At 34.3% G+C, this 25,126-nt stretch overlaps 1 protein-coding gene across 1 annotated transcript in view; it reads right to left on the minus strand.

Moving 5' to 3' along the window:
* The window catches only part of LOC120349685, a 53,554-nt gene extending 44,020 nt beyond the window's left edge, over nt 1-9,534 (minus strand). Inside the window, exon 1 of the mRNA XM_039420191.1 lies at nt 9,288-9,534. The gene's annotated coding sequence lies outside the window, so the exon portion shown is untranslated. The remainder of the gene's footprint in view (nt 1-9,287) is intronic.
* Between the last annotated feature and the right edge of the window lie 15,592 nt (nt 9,535-25,126).

Below are 25,126 nucleotides of genomic sequence, written 5' to 3' on the forward strand. Positions count from 1 at the left end.
GAAACAGAGAAAATGTGTATGATCATTTGAATGATATTTTAGGAATAATAATTATTTAAAAAAATAATAAATAACTGGTTCCAAAACACTGGAATGTGGTAAGGTCTTCGTTGAGTGTTCGTTTAGAAGTATTGCTTCTGAATTATAGCCTTTTTAGAATATTGAGTGTAATCTGTGTCACGGAAAAGCTATTAAAATACATCAGCTTCACCTTGTAATCTCCAATCGCTCTTGAACAAATTCCAATTCATTTTCTTTATCAACATTTACATTAAATTATTATTATTTTCGGAATATTTGAACAGTAGTTTCCATAACAAATATGATTGTTGTTCGCTTTCAATTGTCGTGAAGTTTGTAATCAGCTGAGAAGGATAAACATGTTATTAATAGCTGATAGTACTCCAGACGTCATTTCATATTAGTATTGTTTTTTTTTATGAAAATGAAAATCTAACATTTTTCATCTGTTTCAGACAACAGTCGTCTTATTTATGTTTGATATGAAGGAATTGGAAAATAATATCAGGAGGAATATGATAAGAATAATATATTTCACATCAAGAATAGATAAACTTTTTTAAATGTGCACAATCATGCATTCATCTTAGAACTTGAATAAGAATTTGGAATTGAAGCCCATTCGAAAAGTATTATTTATTTGTATGGTAGGCTATTCAAATTAATAATAGAGAGCGATTCCGTTCTATTTGGAGTTGCTATATGAACTTTACATAATTGAATCACGTCTTATCTCAAGCTCAGCGAATTGCGATACCAAAAAAATTAACTTACCTATAATAGAAACTTCTGGAAAACTTTCTATGTTTTCTAGAAAATTATTCAAGGGTGAATAATAATTTTTTGATTCACCCATAAAATTGTCTCAAACCTCCTGGATCGATATGGAGAATAACACTAATTCCCGCACCACTATCCACAATCATTACCACCATAGAGTGAAGATACTGTTAATTGTTATAAAGATACATGAAGAGAAGATTCCTTATTTATTTGTCTATGCTACCACTGCCATTAATTGTCATCCATAAAGCCTTCTTAAGAATTGACGGATTACCATCTTACCACTAGAAAAGTTTACAATCGTTTGTCATAATTATGACGTCGTTCTTATATGATAACCTTAGAATTTTGTGAGAGTTTATGTAAAACTTCAGTTGTGAGAAGTAATTCATTATTATTCATTAAATATGGATATCATTTTGTGATTAATCATTGAAAAAATCTGGATATTTTCGAATTTCGAATGATGAAATTTTATCTATCGTATTTCTTTAGTGATCTGAGGATTTTACCGCAATTGGTAAAAGTGGTGACAAACTTCCACAAGGTCAAGTTTTAGACCTGTTTCACGGTCGCGACTGTTTCCACCTTATTTGGTATTGGGGAAACAAATGATTTCATGGGAGATTAGCATTCTTCTGATCCAATTGTACTACTTCAAGGCGGTAGTCATTATAACTTTATTATTATAATGTAAATTCTCCGTATTCTTTTTCTCATTTTTTGAGAAAAATGTGAGTTTCTGGATTAGATTTGAATACTAAATCTGACACGTAACTGAAAGTTTGTGGATCTAGCCAATGAGCTACAACCAATCTTGAGCGAGTTTGACACAGTCTGGAGGAACAGTTTCTCTTCCTCATTCTCATTTTGTATCTTTATCACTATTTTCTTCAATAAAATTATTCTTTATTTTCCTTCCATGATTCTGTTATCTATGATCTTTCAAGTAGGTCTCTCTGTAATGATAATTGAATGTTAATAAATCCCTCTATGGATATGTCTGTGTGAACCTTTTATAGTTCATAAGTAGTATCTTGAAAAAACTTCCACAAATTATCATGATATTGGAACTTCATCAATCGAAAGAATGTTTTGTTTGATAACGTGACAGTATAGCCTGATTAAGTAATTATTCAATTAAATTATTGTAGTATTTATGCAGTACTCAAATGCACTTCAAGCAGTTCAATACATCAGGATCTAGGCACCAGGCATAGAATATCTTACAAGAATCAAAATTCGAAAAAATGAAGTTGCGAAGTAAGAGATCATTCATTAACTCTCCCACTAATGCGCTATGAGCACAGCATGTGTGTGCTGAAATATCATACAAAAATAGACACACCACAGAAACCAAAAAATCTCTTTTCATTTTTTTGTCGTCGCTGTAACTTTATTTTGTTCCGTCTGTAGCGATTCTTTGTTGGTGCCAAAATGAAGGAATATTATTCCAAACACGAGACAGGACGAAAATTGAAGACGACCAATATAGATTAAGATGTTTGATGTCTCAAGTCTTGGCAACTTCACCACGAGCCACACTTTCAGAATATATTTTTGGTTGAGTGGTTTTTGATGAGCAGGTGACTATCTCCACAGGTTGAAATTGGATTCTAGTATTCCTTGTATTCGAAGATAAATAATATAGTAATGATTTAAGATTGTTACTACACATGGATCTTTTAGTAAAATTTATGAATTTATTCATCCTGAAAACTGAAACATCGACGTCAATATAGATGGCTCAATCATAAGAAAAAAATGTGCTGCCCTTTCGCAGCGACAATTACTTCAACCTTCTTCTTCTGACTGACTTTTTGTGTAGTTGAGAAGTTGATATTGTGGTAATTATTCATATTGAATGAAAAAGACTAAGAAATTGTCAAAAAACCACTGATCTATTGATAATTAGAAAGACCGGTTTCGGTTATTACACCATTGTCAATCTCTGATAAAAAACTGGCTTTATAAACTGGAGTTTATCAGAGATTGACAATGGTGTAATAACCGAAACCGGTCTTTCTTATTATCAATAAATCAGTGGTTTTTTGACAATTTCTTAGTCTTTTTCATTCTTCTGACTGAGTCTACCATACCTCTAAAATCTTGGAAAATGTGAAAACCAGAAATATATTTGTGAAAATAAGTAAAATAATCCATGGTATTTGGATTGTTCTTCATCTCCATCTTTTTTCTCAAACATGGAACACCTTCCTCGGAATTTGGCTCCAATTTTAATAACAATAGCAAGGAAAATGGAATATAATACGATTTTTATTCGTCTATTTTTAACAATACTGCTATTGGGATCACTTGCTGTTAGATAGAGTTTTTCATCTGGATATACATTAGAGACGATGGATTCATTTTAATTGAAAAAATTGAATTATTCCTCATCAATTACTTGAGAATTCAAATAAATCATTGTATACACTATATACTTGTGTATACACTATATAACTTGTCAATTGAGTGAAACGAACTATTTTGTGTGAGGAAGAACTTGAATAAATCGTTTAACAGGATGAATCACCTGTTTGGCTCATGAGAGTGAGAAGATAGTCTTTGCACTCATTATTTGATTAATTATTTTCCAACTGAACAAAACAAGCTAGGAAGCGAAGAACGTGGGATGACTTTGACCCAGTGCTGATTATTCAGCGCCGCATGGGTACCTGTACTTATTTTTTAATGGTAGAGAACGTTACTCGGCAATTGTACACACATAACTGTCAGCTTTGTAATTATTACTCCAGGAATATTATTTCATCATTAACTCTCAACTCATTCTCTTTAACAGAATGAGAGTACCAAAACAGCGCAACAATTCACCAATACAGTAATAGATTACAAAACTGATAAATTACTAATAGATTACAAAACTCATTGATGAAAAATTAACAAATTTTAAATATTGAGATTATTCTCGTCTATAATTTCAATTCCCGGTTGAAAATAAGCTAAGAAAATCTGAATAGTTCAACTCATATGGACTTAATCAAAACACAATATCGATGACTGAAGGATAATATCATATCTATAATATTCTAGTATAAGAACAATATAAATATGAGCAGGGGTCTTATCTATCTTCACTCTCAATTTTTCTCTTAATATACCTCATAAGTATTCATAATCGCTAAACTTTTCTCATTTTTTCATAGTATCTTGATAGAATATTACTATCGGCAACAAGCAACATTGATATTCACCTTCATTCCGAGAACCGCAAATATTATCAATTTTATCCTTCAATAAATAACTCACCTATTATGAGATTCTTCATGGAGAATGTTCATTCCAACACCGAATGAATTTAACCCGAAGCTCATTAACGATGTTTGCCTCCATTACATGATTGATCTGGCACTCCTAAAATTCATGAATAAAGCTAGGAAATTGACCATTATTTTCCACGTTAGCAAAAATATGGGCCTTTTCCTAGTCTCGTTCTGCTGTTATATTATACCAGAAAAAGCTTGAAATAGAAGCGTCCTTGAGGCGGCTGAGCTTTTTCTGTTAATTGAATCACATTATAATAAACTTTGAACAAAGGATTTCAAACAACAAATTTTTGTAAATTTTGCCAGGTCCCCTGACGAAATTGAGGCTAGAGTGAAACATCCCAGCAATACATTTAATACTAAGCATCAGGATCCCCTGATGCAATTGAAAATTCTGATCAATACTCTGCTCATTGGAGAACCCCTCGTAGTCAGACTTCTTTCTTGCCGCCTGTTACGACTTTAATCAGCTCCTGCAACTTTGCGGGACGGAAGGGCAGGCAAGAAGGGATCACCAAAATACGATCTCTGCAGGTTTCCCTCCGTAATAAACTAAGAAGGGTGGAAAACATCATGTGTGTCCCTAAATTCTTCAGGGTCCATTCGCCTGTGAAGCATGGAGGAACTAGTCTTTGTTATTTTTACCTCCCCTCGAAGAAACGCCAGGGAAAATGCGCAAGTGTTGATGTCGGAGCCAAGAATGATGACACAGCGAGAACGTTTTTAGTGTCGAACAAAATTTCCCTTGACACTGCGGGGGAAGCTCCCAGGTGTATTGCATATTGCATGGATTTATAGACATTTTCGAACAATGTTTGGATGAAAGAAGGCGAGACTACCTCTCTCCCTCTTACCTAACCATCGATTCAAAATACTGTACTTGATGAAACATACGTATTTTTATTAAAAATACAAGTTGGTTCACGAGTAGGGTGTTATTATAATTATTATCCTCGTTCTTCTCCTCCAATGAGAAAAACTTTAAAGCTTTTCCCACATGCAACAGACAGTGATATTGTAATAATCGAGGATATGATACTTTTCCCTGGTATTAATTATTTGCCACTTGTAATAAGTATCGAATCCAGAATTTTAGAATGGAGGTGAGAGGGTTACTGAAACATTTCACCTCCCTATAGACCTTTGCCAAAATGAATATCATACCCCAACAGGTAGGCAATTGTTCTGTTCTTTGCTGTGTGTAGATTACACATTCAGGTTATTCCAATATATTGACAATGAGATTTTGTCATTGCATTAGCCAAATGCATATCATTTGTATGAGTTCAATGGTGAATCATTTGAATGAGTTGAATAGTTTTCAACATTCAGCAAATAATACTGTAGATATCTTGTATTATTGGACGGGGGCGCGACAGTCGAGGCCTGCGACAGTAGAGGACTGTTTTTCAGTCCTCTATACGGTCGTAGGCCTCGACTATCGGGAGTGTACGAAAACTGAAGAGTACTCTACTGTCGCCTAACGCAGACGACATTTGATGCCTCTTTTTCAGGAGTCCTCTACGGTCGCAGGTCTCGACTGTCGGGGCTGTACAAAAATTGGAGAGGCCTCAACTGTCGCCTAACGCAGGTGACATTTGAGGCCTCATTTTCAGGGGTCCTCTACCGTCGCTGGCCTCGAATGTCGCAGGTCTCTACCGTCACTGGTCTCGAATGTCGCAGGACTCTTCTGTCGTTTGCCTTGTTTGACATCGACCCTCAATAAACAAACAGTTCAATATGATCTGCATTCCTAGGTGATCATATTAGTGTGTGAGTATTACAGTTACTGTGATACAGTTTTTCACAGAAACTTCAATGTGTATCAGAGACAATGAGTAACAGAGAGCTGATAGCTGCTCTGTGGTTCATACTATATTGACAACTCAATTAAAAATTGTTCTTATGAGATGAATAACCGTGTAACCTGTAACAACAAAGTATAAAACTCAGTTTCAATAAGTCGATAAGGTTTCCACAATACCAAGGCACCAAGGCTTTGATCTCTGTTTCTAATCGGAATCCAGTAATTTACTATAATTATCTCAGGGTACTGGGTAGTGATTAGATTTGACCATACAATTAATTGTTTTCTTGGGTCTTCGAACCCTCATAGAGTGTAGTACCCCTATATCCGCGTTCTAAAAATAGACTAGGAACTTGTAAGTGAAAACAACAATGTGAAACATGAATGCAGTAGCAGCAGATCAAGGATGAACACAGTACGCATCTTGTGTCCTAGATAAGCCGAAACATGTTGCGCGCTTTGTTTATTAACTGGGCATGAAAATTTACATTCTGGTACACATGCTCATGTATGCAAGGTCGAGACCAGACATGATTACAATCGGCTGAACCTTGATGACCCCACGCTTCTTTCCTCCTAAACACTCTTATGATTAACTTTCTATCATCATAAATTACGCAGCCGCTATCAAATCGGTAGGAGTGGAATCTTTTACCGTCTAAAAAATTATTTTCTAATACCGGTCGTTTTGGAGGTTGACGTGATGTACTTGGTTATCTTTTGATAATTTACTTCATTTAAAATACCAACCTCAATAATTATTGGTAAAATATTTTTCTATTACCTACTATTAAAATTCTTACTGGAATCTGTTACTGCATTTCAAATAACACCTTGAATGATTGTATGGCATTTCTAGAATACAGAATTGTGAAAATTCTCAAAGAAAGACACATTTATTTTATGTAACGACATTGATCCGAGAGTTCAATGAGATAAATGCAGCATTGAACTCAATATTGCCTGTTGCATTATTCTCCTCCATAAATGGCGATCTTCATTGAATTGTGTAAAGTCATGAGCACAGCTCTAAAATATAATCTAATAAAACTTATCGATTATTATTATCAAAAGTTCAAACTCAATAAAAATTGTAATGACTATTATACTGGCGTAGATGACCTCAAGTAAAACGTTTAAGCTGATAATTTTGAAGCAATTTTTAAGAATCTCATTTTGTTTTGAGGATTTTTGTTCATTACGATAAAATCACAATTATTTTCAGGAATTTTTTTGTTTCTCTCATTTCTCTATATAGAAATGACTAAAAATGACGATATATATAAAGTCATAGTTTCCATTTGATTTTTTCTCCAGGTTAATATTATCAGAATGACGATTCCACATGTTATCAGTACAGAATAAATAAGCAAAAAATCATAGGTTTGTAACTAACTGAAAAAGTCGGTTATTCATTACTGTTTGTCTTTATCATGTTGACATCTTCATTAAATTATTGCAATTCATTCTCATGTTCTAATTCTTTAGCCTGAAGCAGCCAAGTCAATCGATAGTATCATTATCAATCTCATGTACTGAAGTATGCTTCATAAGACATTTCGAGTTCGTTGGCCAACAATATTGACTAATTCCTTCGTCGTTTTTGAGTATTTAACAGTGTAGCATTGAAATATGAAAATTGTAAACTACTAATTACAATATTATGATAACAATCACAAATCAACTTTCAGCTGGATAATTTATTGCATGCGATGATGCATGGAATGATTATTGCAATTCTATTAACTCAATACTCTCTACTATAAAATATTTCTCTTGGATTTCCAATGCTTTGAACAGTTGACAGAATATCTGCTTCATTCTGAGTGAGTTCTCCTGCCTTGGGAGCTTACTAGTATGATATATATTTTTGAATTTTTTCAATTCTTTATGTTACTTGACAATATTTTACTTTAATGTGATTTTTTGGGGAAAGTGATTCATCAATAAATTCTTCCTTTGACGTCATCATCATATGTCAAACCGGCTAACTTGTGACAGTTTTCAACTTTGACTTGAAATTCAGTTCCATTATTATTTTAATAGTTTATTTCTCTTGTGCTCAAAACTTAGGTCTTTAATAATACTTCAAATATATACATTCAATTTCATTATTATTCCAACCTGTTCTGAAAAAAATAAAAAATATGGTGTCCCAAGTTACCCGCAGAGGTTGGGTAACTTGGGACACCAATATAATTTGCCTGAAATAAGACAATTGAGTGGTTGAAGACTAACTTGTGACATTAGATTTTGAATAATATGTTTCATATTCATAATAAAAATACTTTAACTGTAAAATATTTGGATAATAGATAAAATAATTCTGTTTAATAATTGAGTGTTCACAATAGAAGTTATTAAAGGCTAAATTTCTAGGTTAGTGATGGTAGATTGTTATGACTGTTAAAAAAGTATCTTAGCTGTTAATTAGATGTCAAAACGTTATTAAATGTTTTCAAAGATGTGTTCCCAACAAATCCACAATGCCAGAACTCGGAATGAATTGCACAGACAGCTGGTAAGTTGGAATTGGAGGGAAGGGGTTAAACTGTCCCAAGTTAGACTACTGTCCCAAGTTAGCCGGTTCGACGGTAACAAGAAATATGGAATCACATCATAATGATCAATTATCATTGTAAATATATCTACCGTATTCTTCTATCCCTGATTCATTCGTTAGGTTCATGTTCTTAACTTGTAAAATGAATTTGATAAGTGTAGTAGAATCAATAATAGAACTGTATAACTTGTTTTTATCTTATCTATGACTCAATATTATAGGCATAGCTACATTTTTCTGATGTCTCACAGCCTGCAAATCCATCATCATGAGTCAAAAAGTTCACAAAACTTGTGCTCATATTTTTGATATTTATATAATATAAGTAGTTAGTGTGGTTTTCAACCCAACTGAAAAAGTGGGTTATTCATAACTGTTTATATTCATCATGTTATAATCTTCATCATATCATTGCTACTTTTTTCATGTAAATGTACCGTATTATGCTTTATGAAATAAATAATCCTACCCCTCATGTTATCTACTGAGCATTATCAATCAACAAAATCTGAGCTGGGAAATTTGTTATCCTCTATAAAAAGTCATAAGAATGAATCTGTTCTCTATCCTCTCTACCCTCCCATCCATACACACGTTTAGGTAGTTAATCCTTTGGCCATCACTCTCATTTAAAATTTCTTATCTAATACTCTGTATGTATCATCAATGAAGCTCATTATCATATCTCGTTGTATTCTTGCTTGTCATGATTAACAGATTAAGTGTTTGTCATAGGTCTAATTGGACCTGGCAATTTAAAATATTAAATATCACTAATAAACACATAAATACAGTAAAAATTGAATTGGTTCTGTCTAAAAATTACCTTGAGATGATAGCCGTCAGTAGTATTCCGATAAATGTGATAACACGCTCCAAAGATCAAAAAACAACACTAAAATCGATAACTTCCAAGTAGTGATAAGAGCACTGATAACAAGAACTGCACAATACACGTGTTTACATCGGAGAGAGAGAGAGGTGATGAGCGGCAACGTGTGTGCTCGCTTGTTTGTTCATTCATTCACCGGAGCAAACTGCCGACTGAACACTGAGTGAACACTGAACCCAATACTGATCCAACAGCGCAACATTTCGGCTCACTCCCCTCTCCCCCTCGCAAGAATGATGCATCTCCACCCACCCTACGATCCTGTTTATCATCACCGTCTGTCTTTCATCCTGTACCTCTCCGACATCTCAACAGCCCTTCTTATTGCTGTTATCTTTTCTCCACTTTCCTTGGTCCTTTTTATGTAATAATCTTATCATTTCCCCTCTACGTTCAACTTCTTTATTTTCTCCCTTTTTACTTGAAAACTTTGTAAAATGTGATATTTACTTTCAAAAATTGATTTTAAATAAAATATAATGATTTATTGAATATTTCAACTGTTACATTCATTTTCATCATTTTAGCACATGATAATTGTAACATTTATAATAATTTTAGCACGTAATTGTAATGTATAATTTTCTACAGAAATTATGAGTGTCTGTGTCTGTAAATGAAACTTAGAAACGGCACCGTAAGTTAATAAAAATATCTTAAGAGTATACTTTATATTAGTACTCTTTACAATTAATTTTTATCCTAGTTCCAATTTTCTTTCCGAAGATTTTTCCCTATACCTTTTCGTCTATCTTTCCAATGCGTTTTTCTTGATTTTTTCCATTCAGTTTTTCTCTTCATTCTCCCTCTTAATTTTCTATTCGTTGTTCTCCTATGTTCATCCTCATTTCCCATCTATATGATAATCCTCTTCTGAATTTCAAAACTTCTTCCTTGTTGATTTTCTTTATTCTTCACACTTCCCTTGTATTCTCCATTGTTTCTCAACATCTTTGCACTGCTGCATTGAATGCACATGAATGCTGCACTGTTTTCATACACACTCCCTATCCACATTCTTCTTTTCTACCTCTTCACTTTTCTATTACTTTTCTGCGATACCTATTTTCTTCCTGCATTCTCTTCGCTGGCTACTTTCTATCCTCTGCTCTCTCATGTCCTGTTCTATTCTGTTTCTTTTCTCGTTGTCTTTTTATCCATTCTCCATCCTCCTCCTTCTTTATCCCACCCTTTTCTCCCTTTCAAATTTTTCACTCTTTCTCTTCCTCTCCTTGTTCTCCTTATTTTTCTTCTTTCCCTCCTCCACCAACTTCACTTCCTACTTCTCATTCTCCTTCTTTTCCTCCATCTTCTCCGCCTTCTTCTCCACCATCTCCTTACGCTCCTCTTCCACCTCTTCCTTCTTCTGCTTATCCTCCTACCACCACCACACCACTAAGTCTTCCTCTGTTGTAGAAATTAGCATAACCTCCTGCGAACACATCGGAATTACGTGGATGATGATGACGTCATCGGATGTTATCAGAGACGAGTGCTGACCGACCACCTTGTACAGTAGTATTGGTAGGCAGAGACCGCCTACTGCTATTATAGTGTGCCGCTGCCCGTTCTACGCCAATTGACTGTCAACAAATACCGCACCATGTTTTGTCAGTTCTCCTCAGTGACTATAAAATAGTCGAGATATGCTCGAAATGAATACTGATCATACACACCTTCAGCGTTTCCTCTGAGTTATCCGAATGGTATATTTGATCGCTCTTTACTTTTTGTCTTTAATAAAAATGTGTTTTATGTAAGAAATCCATTTTGATTTCTGTCGTTGAATCACACAATAATACATCAACTTCAAAGTAGAAATTCAAATCACGAGGGGGATATGTGAATGTCACTCTACTAGCTAATTTAGGCCAATATACACCATCTCGGTTCAAATGCAGAAAATATCAGTAGTTTGTTTAAACCTGGAATGAAACACATAATAATAAATGCAATATACCTTCTCATAATCATAGATTAGCGTTTAACATAGATAGTGAATATGGTCCAAAGGCTCATATGCACCATCTCGGTTTAAACCAGAGACAAACGAATATAAAACTAGTACTCTTTTCTCTGGTTTGAACGGAAAAATATCAGCAGTTCTTTTAAACCTGGTATTGGACACATTGTAATAAATGCAAATTCAAGTAATCGTAGATTAGTGTTAAACGTGGATAGTGGATATGATCTGGAAAGATGCATATTTTCACATTGGTCGATTGATTATAAGGCTGTGCAAAGGCTAAAAATAAACTTTCTACTCGTGATATTTTTCAAAGTTTTTCGATTTGTATATCATCAAGCTATCAAAATGAAAAAGTTTTCTCAGGAAAGCATTTTTTTCTGATCATTACTTTCTGAGATATGAGCGCCTAAAGTTGAAATTTTTGGGACAGAACATTTCAAATTCGGTAAGAGATAAATCCATGAGATTTAGAGGATATATTCTTCATGGTATTTTTGATCTAGTAAAACAAAAATTTTCTAAAAATATCAATTTTTAAGATAGTTATTCAATATACTAAAAATAACCAAAAATTACTTCTAGTTGAGTTATTTTTGGGTATTTTTGGTAAATTGAATAACTTTATCAAAAATTGATATTTTCATAATTTTTTGGTTTTAATAGATCAACAATACCATGAAGAATCTATCCTCTAAATCTAATGGTTTTATCTCTTAGCGAATTTGAAATGATCTGTCCCAAAAATTTAAACTTTAGGCGCTCATATCTCAAAAAGTAATGATCAGAAAAAAATGCTTTCCTGAGAAAACTTTTTCATTTTGATATTTTGATGATATACAAATCGAAAACCTTTGAAAAATATCACAAGTAGAAAGTTTATTTTTAGCCTTTGCACAGCCTTAACATTTTCTATCCATCTCATTGCTGATGTATTATTAAATCAATATTTAATACTCAACTCACTAATTTACACGAATATTAATACGAGTGTCGTCCATGAACCAAAGTGAGCGAACTGGATCGCAAAATCCGATGCTGATGACCATTCTCAATGATATTTGGTGATGCCGAACAACTCTCCACAATCCAATTAACTATCTCGATCATAGTGGTGTCAATTATACTATCTAACGAAATGGAACTTGGTTAGTAGCCTTAGAAATTGTACTTCAGCCGAACTGCAAATATCAAATACCTACTTGAGAGATTGCAGTGAGCGAAAGGCCCCTTGAAAGCGCTACTCTGTGGTTGCAAATAATATGGGAGAGGCGCGATCCCACAGAGGAATTAAGCATGACAAGGTCAGCAATCTCGTCAAGTATGGACGAGTAGGTGGAGAGCTCCGAGCTGGCAAGTAAACAACTCATCGAATTAAATGCAATTTGAGACGCACCTGTTTCCAAGCATTCAACTATTCAGTGCTAGTTGGAGTTGGAGCTGCACAAGTAGGAGAATCTTTAGTATAATGTATAGTAGTAAAAGTAGAATGGAGCTGAGGTCAGAGCAGTTTCGTAACGTCTATTAGAATTGGAATGACCTCAAGTGGAAGATCATCACGAATAATAACTGCTTTTTGAGATAATATGCTAACTTTTAGTTACACTAATCTTACTCTCGTATATTTTTCAAGTGGTGCACACATTGCACTAAATCACATACATTGCAATCATTCATATAACTTATTCATTTATAAGTTCATAGATACAATATCATTCTGAACCAATAATTGGGAAATGAGCAACAGGCGTAAAGCCCAAAATTGTTCCATCCCAAATTTCGATGGAAATAGTCCAAAATTAGGTAATGTTTGTCACTTCATAAGTTATACTTATTATATTTAATATACAAATACCTTCAGACATTATTTATATTAACTGACAAGAAAATCCCAGCGATATAAAAAGTAGGGGGAGTTTTACGCTGACTGCGTCATTAAAATTCTTTGAGTGGGGGGGTCTCCAGAACAAATCTTTGGGTGCCCCCAAAAGGTCGGAAATATAGCTAGAAACTTGAAGGGACGACCTCTCTACTAGCTCTCTTTTACCTTCTTATTTGTTTTTGTCCTATCAATACCGGTAGATTTAATACAATACATCCTGGTTGAAGAAACTCCTACTCAATTTTACATGGAGAATTTATACAATAGGTTCTAGAGTGGAGAATCAAGTTCTGTTGTGGCCAATAAATAGAATTTAAAGAGTTCGCGGGTTGTGTAGTGCTGCCATCTAGTTTGAAATCGACTTCACATTTTTCTAAATATTAAATTTGAAATGCACTTTCGAACATTGAGACAGGCAACTAGGAACGGAGGCGCTTATCTGCGATTGCTGCTTTATTTCAGGTTTGAGTGTTTTTCTTTCCAAATTCCCAATATTATTTTCTCTTGCTCCCCTTTCCTATTACCTAAATACTCAAATTTTGTATGGTGATAGCGGGATAGAATTGTTGAGGTGAGTGTTTTTGGTTTCAAGTGTTTGTCAGTCTCCGTTTTGAAAACAAGGTTAGATCTGAGATTATTGAACAAAATACAGTCCACTATTGACCAGAAGAAACAAGCTTATTGTTAGCATTCCATATTTAATTGAAACTCAGACCATAGAATGAAACAATAAGTTTACTCTGCTCAGACATAAATTATTATGTAGTGAGTACTCAAACTAGTGCTATTAGAGTACTAAACTAGTGCATGTTGAAAATTTGACAAGTGTCCAATATACCGATGTCTTGTAGGAGGGTGAATGACATGTCTAGTCTAGCAAGCACGTCCATATTGATGATAGCCGAGTGTATAAATTGGGTTCAATTGAGTCGAACGGCATCCCAACCAGAATTTGGCCAAGACGAGCGCCTATTTGAGTCATTTCAACTGTCTGTGACACAAGTGCGCATGAGCAGTAAATTGAGCGGCAGATTCAAGTGCCAATAACTGTCACATTCAGAAGTTGTCGAAGCGTGAAGCGGTTTTTTAGGGAGGAGGGATAGCCTACTCAGGCAATGTGTAATACTATAAAGCACTTTCAAGAGTTGACAATTCACGATTGGATTCGTAAAAATGGTTGACATTCAACTAAGCTGTTCAATTTTATCGTGTCTTCTGAAGTGAGATGATAATGATATTACAATAATTCATAGTTATGAGTGGATTATAATTATTACTGATCAAGGGAAAATTTTATTATTTCAGCTGAAGATGTATTTAATGGTTTAGACACGAAACTGCAGTCCTGTGTACAAATCTAATAAATGTAGATGTGACACAAATAAAACTGTGTTTTTTCAATTTTATTATTTCCTTGAGGAGTTGATTGAAGCTCTAGATTGAAGAATAAGATCAGGGTAAATGCACATAGAGGATGCTGAGTTTCAAAAATATAGTTGCTTACAATGTTTTCTTCTGTACCGAAACAACTATTTCGTATTCGATCACTGATTTTATAAGAACTCATAGTATTATATCAAGCTATATTAAAACCAATTCTAAGCTCGAAATTCAAAAACAGTTGAAGTTGGAATGAATTTTACAAGAGCTCTGCAATATCGCCACCATCTAGTCATATCAACATTCAAACTGCAACACAACCTTCAAGCAGATTTTTTTCTACACTTATCCAAAACTTACTCCAAATAATCTGGTCACCTAGACAGCCCAATGATTCTTTAATGCTCTGCTACCATAACTTCATTTGTTTCCACATCGTGATCAGTGTAAATAGTGAAAATATAATTCCTGTAATTGGACTATTCTCATTCAGTCCGGCCGAGCGAGTATGAATAGTCCAATTAGAACATTCAAGAATTATATTTCCACTGTTCACTGTTACTGTTATGTGGGAATGCAACACAACTTGACATGATGGTAGGAGCATATTTGAAGCTTGTCAGTGATATTACCCAATATGGTAGCTGTAGTCAGTGAAACTCAGTCACTCAAACTCAAATTCAGGATAGATATATCCAAATTGTTATGCATCTATCTATAGTGTGTGTTGTGAGATATAATAATGATTGTGTAGCCTGTGCTTCTATATTGTAAGCTATATGGAGTAAAGTGTGGGTTCTGTTTTGCATCAAAGCGTTGTCTTTGTTTACACCGCCGTCATCGTTTTGGTCGAGGTTTGGTGAGTTTTGGTGAACTGCTGGTTGAGAGTTGAGAGTTGAGAGGGTCCCTCAGTACGTCGCTCTCTTGCCGAAGGGGCGCGAGCGTCAACAAGCACAAGCTGTCTTCCATAAAAAGGCCCACGTCTCGCGAGTCACCCTTTTTTAACGCGTTTATACGAATTTTCACCCACCGTTCTTCCCAACAATGAATTCGACTCCTCCCAGTATTCGGCCAGATGTCTGATGATGAGAAATCAATAATTAAGTTGAAGGCCAATCCGCCAATCATACTTTTGTCAGTTATCCATCTATTCAACCCTCATCTCAATCCTACTCAGTCACATATACTGTTATACTGAATAATGAAGGTAGCCAACAGACTAGAAGGGGCTACTGAAAGATGCATCTATTTTCACCCACCGTCTCTTCCCAACAATGAATTCGACTCCTCCCAGAATTCGGGAGGAATTTTTCTCACCGTTTTAACAAACGATAAAAATGGAAGTAAATTGAATTTCCACAATATCCTCCTTATGCTAATCCTACCAAAGATATAGAACATCATTTGAGAAAAGCGAATTGATATTTCAGAGCACAAAAAGTGATAGTCTACAGGAGAAAAGCAATAATTGAACGTCATAATAGATATTAATGTTTAATATAACGTTCCAAAAAGCACATTACATTATTCTTATTTTTGATTGTGTTTTATTGAAATTTGATTATCTATAAACTACAGACGATTGTATTGAAATAAATCACCAAACAAAACCCCAAGATTGAAAGGTCGGTGTGAATCTTCATTGTCTCCTATTATCGGACCAATAATCACTGTAATTCAAATCAAGATTTGAAGTTAACTTTATGTTGTAGCAATACTTTTCAGACTCAACTCCACCATTAGACATGTTCAAATTCCATCCAAAATTTAGCCTGAATAGTGTGACGTGAATCCATTCACTTCCTAGTTAAGTGCATGTTACTAGGAGGTATTCTCCCGTAGAATGGATCTACAACTAGTGGGGGAAATTGAATCCCGGAGTATAATTGATTGTTCTACCAGAGAACTTGGTGTGACATGATGCTTAATCATACCGCACAAATGTAAACTATAGATGTTATATGTGTGCTGGTTATATGGATATATTGGAATGGATATGACCAGTGCGAGCCTCACAACCAGACTGTGCTGATGTGAGAATAGCCGTCTGCTGCTTCCAAACTGCCGCAGCCTGATGAGGGCTGAAGGGCCCCCGCAAAAGCAGCCATTTATCTTCTTTAATGTGCCCTCGAGTAGGGCTCTGGTCGCACCCTTCGCGCGACACCCTCGGACACATTCTGTGGTGACGGCCCTTTCACTCCTCCCCTACCCTTCTCTAAAAACACTCCCTCCCCCAAACAATCATCAAAAAGCCCTCCCGTCAACGAGATACGAATATTAAGTTGCCGACTGCGGAAGTGGAGCCGGATTAGATGCTTTCCGCTCCATCCAGCAATCCGTACTATCAGCCTCTACCTTTTAAACGACTCCCATGATGCGCTCAATGACTCTCTTTCTAAACATTCAAATGGAAATACGAGGGTAGTGAGGGTAGTTTCATCTTTTGCCGTAATATTTCAGATCTTGTGCAACTAAACCTGGAGTAATTCTTGTCAGAACAAATTAATTAAAAAATACGTTTTTGCTATGATCAAGTTCAAGAATATCAGAGAATACTAATATACTTCAATCCAATAGTGTACAGCTCTCAGTGAGCTGTACATATGTGAGCTGAGTGATCCTTGATAAGGAGACACACGAGGTCTGCTTCATAGTGAATCATTTGATAGAATGATAGAATAGTTGCCAACAATTTGCAATTGGATAATCACATTTTCTCTTATTGTTCTTTGTTGGAAGCAATGTCTTTACGATCTTAAGTAATCTATTTAATAAGGAATCCTATCCATTTATATTGGGAACAAATCACTGAGAGCTGTACACTGTTGGATTGAAGTATATTAGTATTCTCTGATATTTTTAAACTTGCCAGATTCCAATGAAGCTGATTTGCCCGATATCATAACCATTCATGTTTTTTTAAGAACAAAGCTTCTGCTTTATTCTGCTAATTTCTACATCCAATCATCCCAATAATTGCCCAAAAAATGTTTCTTGGTCTGTGACTTTTCTTAGCTCAGCTATGATTTGTAAAATTTATTATCAGTCGCAGCCATTATCACAATAAATTCAGTCGCTCCAAATCATTGTTTCGTGATGAAATGTTTGTTTCGCCATTGAAAATTCGATAATTTTTGAACTTTGTAATAAATTATTGTTCTTACATCCACTACCCAGTAGCCTAATTCAAGTTTAGTTAACAAATGGTACATTTTTTTATAGAATCCATGTTCATTATCTTTTCCAGTGGTATATCAATATGCAATAACATCGTTACTGCACATTATTAAAACACCACATATGATTGATCGCAGTCAATTCATTACTAAATTCATGCGGAGTAGCCTACACTACTCATTTATCTTTCATGCAAAGATTTGAAAAGGTTGCTGCCATTATCATTCCTAATCAGAATATCAGTGATCTTTACTCAACAGCCACAGACGTGAGCAAAAGATGTGAATTGGTTCAGTAACTCGGCTAGAAAATGAATTAACGGCTATTACTACTCTCAATTGCACTTTCATCTATTGAACTTTCACGACCTGTTGATTTTGTCACGATCTAGTATCAACCCTTTCGCTTTCGTTTCCTCCAAAGAGTGAGTTGTATGCATAGACTTCTATTATTCGTGACAACCAGTTGGCCAAAGGGAGTCATACCCTACTGAAAAATCATAGAATATGTTCAAATGACTTGAGAGTGAGCACCTGATGTTACCTGTGGAGTATGGTAATAGTTCACAGATATGATTTGTCAAGAGATTGTGGGCCACTTTAATGGATGTCCAAGGACAATGCTTCAATTCCATTCTTCGTTCATTGGTATTTCTGGTAAATCACTTCGAACGTTCCAGATGAGAATCTAAACTGTTGTTGGTAGGTATCTCGACTTAGTCGTTTACTTTTTATATAACCTTGATTCCGTTCTGACACTCACGTTCCTGCAGATGGCGTAATTTGTTGCAGTGAAAATGAACAAAGAGATCAACAGCTCCAAATAGTGTTAAGAAATATTACGTATATAAGTCTTTATTATAAAAAAATATTGTTAGTCACACGGCAAATATCGTACCACAATCAACATTTTTCAATCTTGGCATATTATTATTCACTATCAAATTGTTATTTGTAGCAAGTGCTGGAATTAAGTCCATGAATATTCTGGTACTGCTAGTGGGTTTCGGCTGCGATGGTGTGCAAACTTAACAATTGGCCTATAAACGTGACAGGGTTTGAATTGTGCGGCTGCATCAAAGATCAAGGTTGACTCGCTGCTCCTATGAGCTGCTAATTAGCTTGTGATTCGAAAATAAGAGGAGGATGCCGAGTACCAGAGTAGGAGAGAAGGAGGAGGTGGAGGATATAAACGAAATTTCATTATAATTATTGCGAGTGGGATTGTGTAGTTCACATCGAAGATTGTTGATATTTACTTTCAAATTCCCACTTTACTTTTTGTTTAACTTTCAGATCTATCGATTTTGATTGAATGAGACGTTAGTGTTCTTAAACATGAAAGCGGGCATTTTAGGAAAGATACGAGATGGGAGGAAATCAACGATTGATTAGAATTAGTATGTTTTTACGCGATTTCAATAAGTCGTAATCTCGTAATATTGATGTTGGTAGATGAGTGACACTGAAAGTAGTACTCATGTTTTACTAGAAAATATCGATTTTGTGTCATCATTTTGCGAATTATTATAACATACAAAATAATATCTTCGACATAGATATTAATAATAAAAAAAATATAAAAACAGTGACTAAAAATTGATATTTTAGTTTAGAAAGAAAAATAACGATTTTTTGATCTTAATCAAACATTTTATTTGGTAAATCAAACATTTCATACCTTTGGACTTATTGTTGGAGTCTTCTGATTTGTTTTTCAACTGGCAACTGTTGGTGTGAAGAGAGGTGCTAGGAAGTAGAGTTAATAATACATGATTATTCTTGTTGGCATGAATTACAAGAGTTTGAGAGATCACTCTCTTAATTAATATGTTTTGTATCATATTATTCGTAGGTCATGAGCCAGGATAGTCCTAACCGATTAATAAACTATAGAACATGCTAGTTTGAGCAGCAGAAATTCGTCAACTATCCGAAATGGAAAGTTGATGTAGATCAAAATTGTGTATTCCACGGTTGTAGTCTGACTGCCGATTTGTGGTGCATTAATGACTCTAATTTGTGCTCATCACGACCACTATAGAAACTAGCAAACATCACAAAAATCTATTTTTTAAAATCTAAAATATTTATTTCACAAACACGAACACAATATCCATTCATAATTGCTATACTTTAAATTTGGTCTACATTTTTGGTTATTCATATCAGCTTTTTCGACTCAGTAGTCTCCAAAACATTCACAAAATTTCTTCCTCGCAACTTGATGTTCTCATTTCCTTCATATTTTGGAACTCATCTATCGGTCTGTGATATTTTGGCGACTTTCCTCCTTCATCAGAACATCGGTAAACTAGAAAAATAACTGGAAGAGGAACATATTTGAAGCCGGTTTGTCACCTGTTTTGTTCTTCTTCGTCTTGCCATCCTTTCATTTTTTCTCTCCTATTTCTCTTTTTCATTCTTGTTTTGTAACGGTGACAGCCAGCGGCCGGAAAGTCTCAAAGAGAGGAAGAAACAGAGCCCACTGACCCTGATAGATATGTAAAAGAACATAAAAAATGTGAATACAAGTAAAATATAGGTATATGTGAAGACATATTCATATGATAGGTAACGTGAATGTAGATAGATGTGCGTGTTGATAAACCTAGCTGATTGTTGTCAAACCAATGCTCCTCTGCCAACAAACAGTCAAGGTTGTGCAATTATCAGCAACCTCAATAATTTCAGTGATTACACGATTTTGGTAATAATATCACATGTGGAACCCATTATTCACATCCTTGTGATTATTCATTGTGATTGAACCCTGGATGAAACTAATTCCTATTGATTCGACTGATAACTCACATCAGGGGTTACAAAATACTTCCGCCATGAATTTCCCGTTTCATGAATTCATGGCCTCACTCTCCCTTATTCTTGCAGTAGAGTTCTTTGTCAGTCATAGGATGAGTTTGCTTCCTTGATAATTCATATGAATCGTAGGATCCAATCTGTAAAAATCTAAAAATTAAAATTGAATAACTTACTGTTAGATCCTGTAATTTTATTTGGAGAATCAATGTATGATGATTATTGAAGAAGCCATAACTTTCAAATGAAATTTAATTATTTATGTGTTCATGGCCTCATGGAGATCATAATAGCACTATTCATGAGTATCGCTTATGCTTACATGATTAAGCCTATAATAACTGCACATATATGAGTTTGTTAAGACCAGAGTCTCATTGAGAACATTCTAAACAAATTGTAAGCATTGGATAATTTGGATCATAATCTTCCACTTATCATGTTTCTCTTGTTTTTCATTCTCTCTCTTCATTTTTATAATTTTTCACAGATCTTTTTTGTCGTCTTCTTTTTATTCCACTGTTACCCAATTTGCGAATCTCGTTTCCACAAGCATATTTATGACTTGGACAGAGCCAGTATGATGTTCCACAGTGACCGTCAGTCAGTCAAAGTTCAGCAATGTCCTCTGATGGAAGAGTAATCTGTCATTGTCTGTTGAAATTCCGACCTGATTTGCGATAAATACGACAGACACACCATCCGTTCTAACGCATTCAATGGAACCCGTTACGTACATTCAGAAGAGTTGGACGCAGACGATAAATGAGCAAGCGAAATAAGTGAGTAAGAGAGAAAATAAGAGAGAGAGAGTGAATGAGAGAAAAGCCATGAAAGAGGATGGGAAATAGTATGGGAGAGATTATTTAAGAAGAGAAAGCAGTGGATGTGGATAAATAGGGCGCTATTTGCCTGGATAGAAGAATAGGCGGCACGCCCTACAATTTTTCTGTTGAAATAGCGAGCTGTTAGTACAAATTACAAGCTTAAAAGCTGTCGGTTGAATCCGAAATTACTGAACAGTTTGGAAACTTGGAGTATGAAGCGTTAACTTATTTCCACCGTATCATCATGCAAACTTTGAGGAATGAATGATATTATTGTTAACTCTTGAGAAATTACCATACAAAAGATGCGTTTACACCAAAGTTATCAACAAAATGATTATTTTTCCATCCTTATCAATTCTATTATATTAAACGGAGCTTGACAAGCACATATGCACATCAAGTGTATGATGAGTTATATTCAATCTAATAGAATCTATAACGACGGGAAAATAAACATTTTGTTAATAACTTTGGTGTAAACGCAGCTTCATGAATAATGATGGTATATAATAATATAAACTGATTCAATATGATTATTTTATTATAGTATCACCTAGTAACACCAGAAGTTATGTTTTCAATAAAATATTATCAAAACAATAAATGTTTAATAACATAATGTAATAGTGGGAAACTGATGAGAAGAGCCATGCAATTTGTTTGTGTATAGATTATTTACTTTATTTTGAACAATATAAGATGACACAACTTTTTCTGAAATCTCACCGGTAGCTGTTTTCACTATAGGTAACAATGTTTCTAATACCGGTAAAACATAAAACCAATCACCCATCTTCAAACTACTAAAGCTCTGCAACTGGCTATTATACAAAAAAGGTCTTGAGCTATTTATTGAGATAAATCTGAATAATTTCAATGAATAATGTTACAACCAAGCTCCAATGAAAGTTCTCTGTATAGGGATAAGGAAAAATATAAAGAAAATAAAAATCTCTGTACCCTTTTTTTGAAATATTTTATCACAACATGTTTCGGACATTTATGCCATTTTCAAGTGATATGAAGTAAATAAATAAATACTACTGGAAGATTCTTATTTTGATCATATGTTAGTGTATTCATATGTTTTTATGAACTAGGACTGTAAATTTTGGGTTTAAATTCGCATGATTCTATCAAAAATGGGGTTATTGGTGTCTAATTGGATTAAGTTTATTATTTTATCTCTGTTTAATTTTGCTGTTTTATAAATATGAAATTCTTCTTTGACATTCAGTTTTTGACATTCATATTTATAAAGCAGCAAAATTAAAAAGAGAAAAAATAAAAAACTATTTATTTATTTACTTCATATTACTTGAAAATGGCATAAATGTCCGAAACATGTTGTGATAAAATATTTCAAAAAAAGGGTATTGAGATTTTTATTTTCTTTATATTTTCCCTAATCCCTATACAGAGAACTTTCATTGGAGCTTGGTTGTAACATTATTCATTGAAATTATTCAGATTTATCTCAATAAATAGCTCAAGACCCTTTTTTTGTATATCATAGCCAGTTGCAGAGCTTTAGTAGTTTGAAGATGGGTGATTGGTTTTATGTTTTACCGGTATTAGAAACATTGTTACCTATAGTAAAAACAGCTACAGGTGAGATTTCAGAAAAAGTTGTGTCATCTTATCTTGTTTTATCTAACTGACATTCAGTTTTTGACATTCATATTTATAAAGCAGCAAAATTAAACAGAGAAAAAATAATAAACTATTTATTTATTTACTTCATATCACTTGAAAATGGCATAAATGTCCGAAACATGTTGTGATAAAATATTTCAAAAAAAGGGTACTGAGATTTTTATATTTTTTTATATTTATATTACAAGTATCCCTATACAGAAAAGAGATGAAAAAGGGATTAGGGAGTATCTTCAGAATCGTTTGAAGCAACAAAACCATTGATTGATCACATCGAGCATGAATTATGATCTATCAATTCATTAGTGATAACTATGAACAAAGTGATTTCTGTACTCACAAAATATCGTAGTATTTCACTCATCTTTGGGAGTATATCATCCATTCTATCTAGATTACGTGGAGTCGTAGAACTCACTGTACAAAAGAGATCAACATCAAACCAATGATCATACAACACTAGAATGGAGAACTGGACGCAGGAGCATCCCAAACTCACAAGAATGGAACTCAACTTTATTATTAGGAAAAAAAAACTCTTTCGAATTCCGAACATACCATTCAAGGACGTTGATTCTGGGAAAGATGTCTGTATGGTGAGTTTTTCTCCAATGAAATCATCGTTGTTAAAGCGATGTAGAACTTGTTTTCACATAACAATGTCACATATTCCCTAAATTTAATGATTCTCAGCTCGTCCAATCAAAGGAATTCTAAAAAGAAGATATTCACAAGTTATCTTTATTAGGTTAGTAATAAAGAAAGGGGAAAAGATATTTTGAGTCGTTCAAAAAATATACATATTATGATCGGTTCATTCTATTTCCCGGTAACGAAATCCTGTTTCGAGTTCGGAGAAACGCTTGGCCCTCCAGGAGTTTTACAGGTCTGATATACCTAAATACATCTCATCACATGCACAGTTTTATATTCCGTCGGTAAAAAAATGAATCAGATAATGTGGGTTTCCATCTGCTCAATTTTTCAAAGATGAAAGAAGATAAAGAAGTGAGTAGACCTTGTAGTGAGTAATGAGCAAGCAGGATAGCATTCATCGTTGCACGGTATAATTGGAATATTAGTTTGTTGTTTTGCTTTATGTAAGGTTAACCGGTCTTTGTCCTCTTACAAATAATTTTGACTATTGTACTTACTACTAGTCTCACATCGCACTAGAAAGATGTAATAAGTGGAATAAGCTTTTCCAAGACACAGGTTTCCATAATCCATACATATTGATCTTCCTGGCCCGTCATCAGCTATAATTTCATAAATTCCCATCTTTCCAATAATATTCATCATTAAACTGTATATTCTCTAATCCAAAAATCTTTTATGTCTTCGAGATTGACAATACTAACTAGAACCATGGATAAGCATAAGGTATATTACTTGTCTCTGGAAGAACATAAGAGATTGTACTCTAACTTCGCTGAGGCAGCCCATTATCACAGCCAAAATCTACGCACAAGTTGCATATTCATGTGAGCATAATCAGCAGGAAGAGAACAATCATCAACTGAACGGGAAAAAATTAGATCAATCACCTTGAAGATTTTCGAACTGCACTTATTGACAATAGAGAAGATAGTCAAGGAAAATCTATGTTCAGTACTGAAATAACAATTATAAATATAATATATTACGGTGTAATCTGTCTTCAACATCCATTGTGCGGGAGCATTTTGGGTATTTAAGGGACGCAGACTACGTCATTGAACATCTTGGGGAGGGCCTTAAAAAGGTCAAGTGTATTTTGAAGAAAGATTTTTTATAGGCGAGTTGGGGGGTGGGGTGATTATCCCTGGGTGTTTGATCATTTAATACGATTTCAAATTTGTTTTGTTTTTCATTTTGGTTGAATCAATAATATCCATCAATATAATAATGATCGCAGTCTATTATTCTTCACTTTTGAAAAAGGAACAACAGTTTAAGCTACTTAATCCTAATATTGAAACATAGTATTCCATTTTAATCTAGAACATAATTTCAAAAGAAAAAAGTTAAATTTTAATAAGATGATCGAACTGTGTTGGTGGTCTGGTCTAGAGTATTTTTTC

This window comes from Nilaparvata lugens, chromosome 2 (assembly GCF_014356525.2).
Source record: "Nilaparvata lugens isolate BPH chromosome 2, ASM1435652v1, whole genome shotgun sequence".
Classification (NCBI taxonomy): Eukaryota; Metazoa; Arthropoda; class Insecta; order Hemiptera; family Delphacidae; genus Nilaparvata; species Nilaparvata lugens.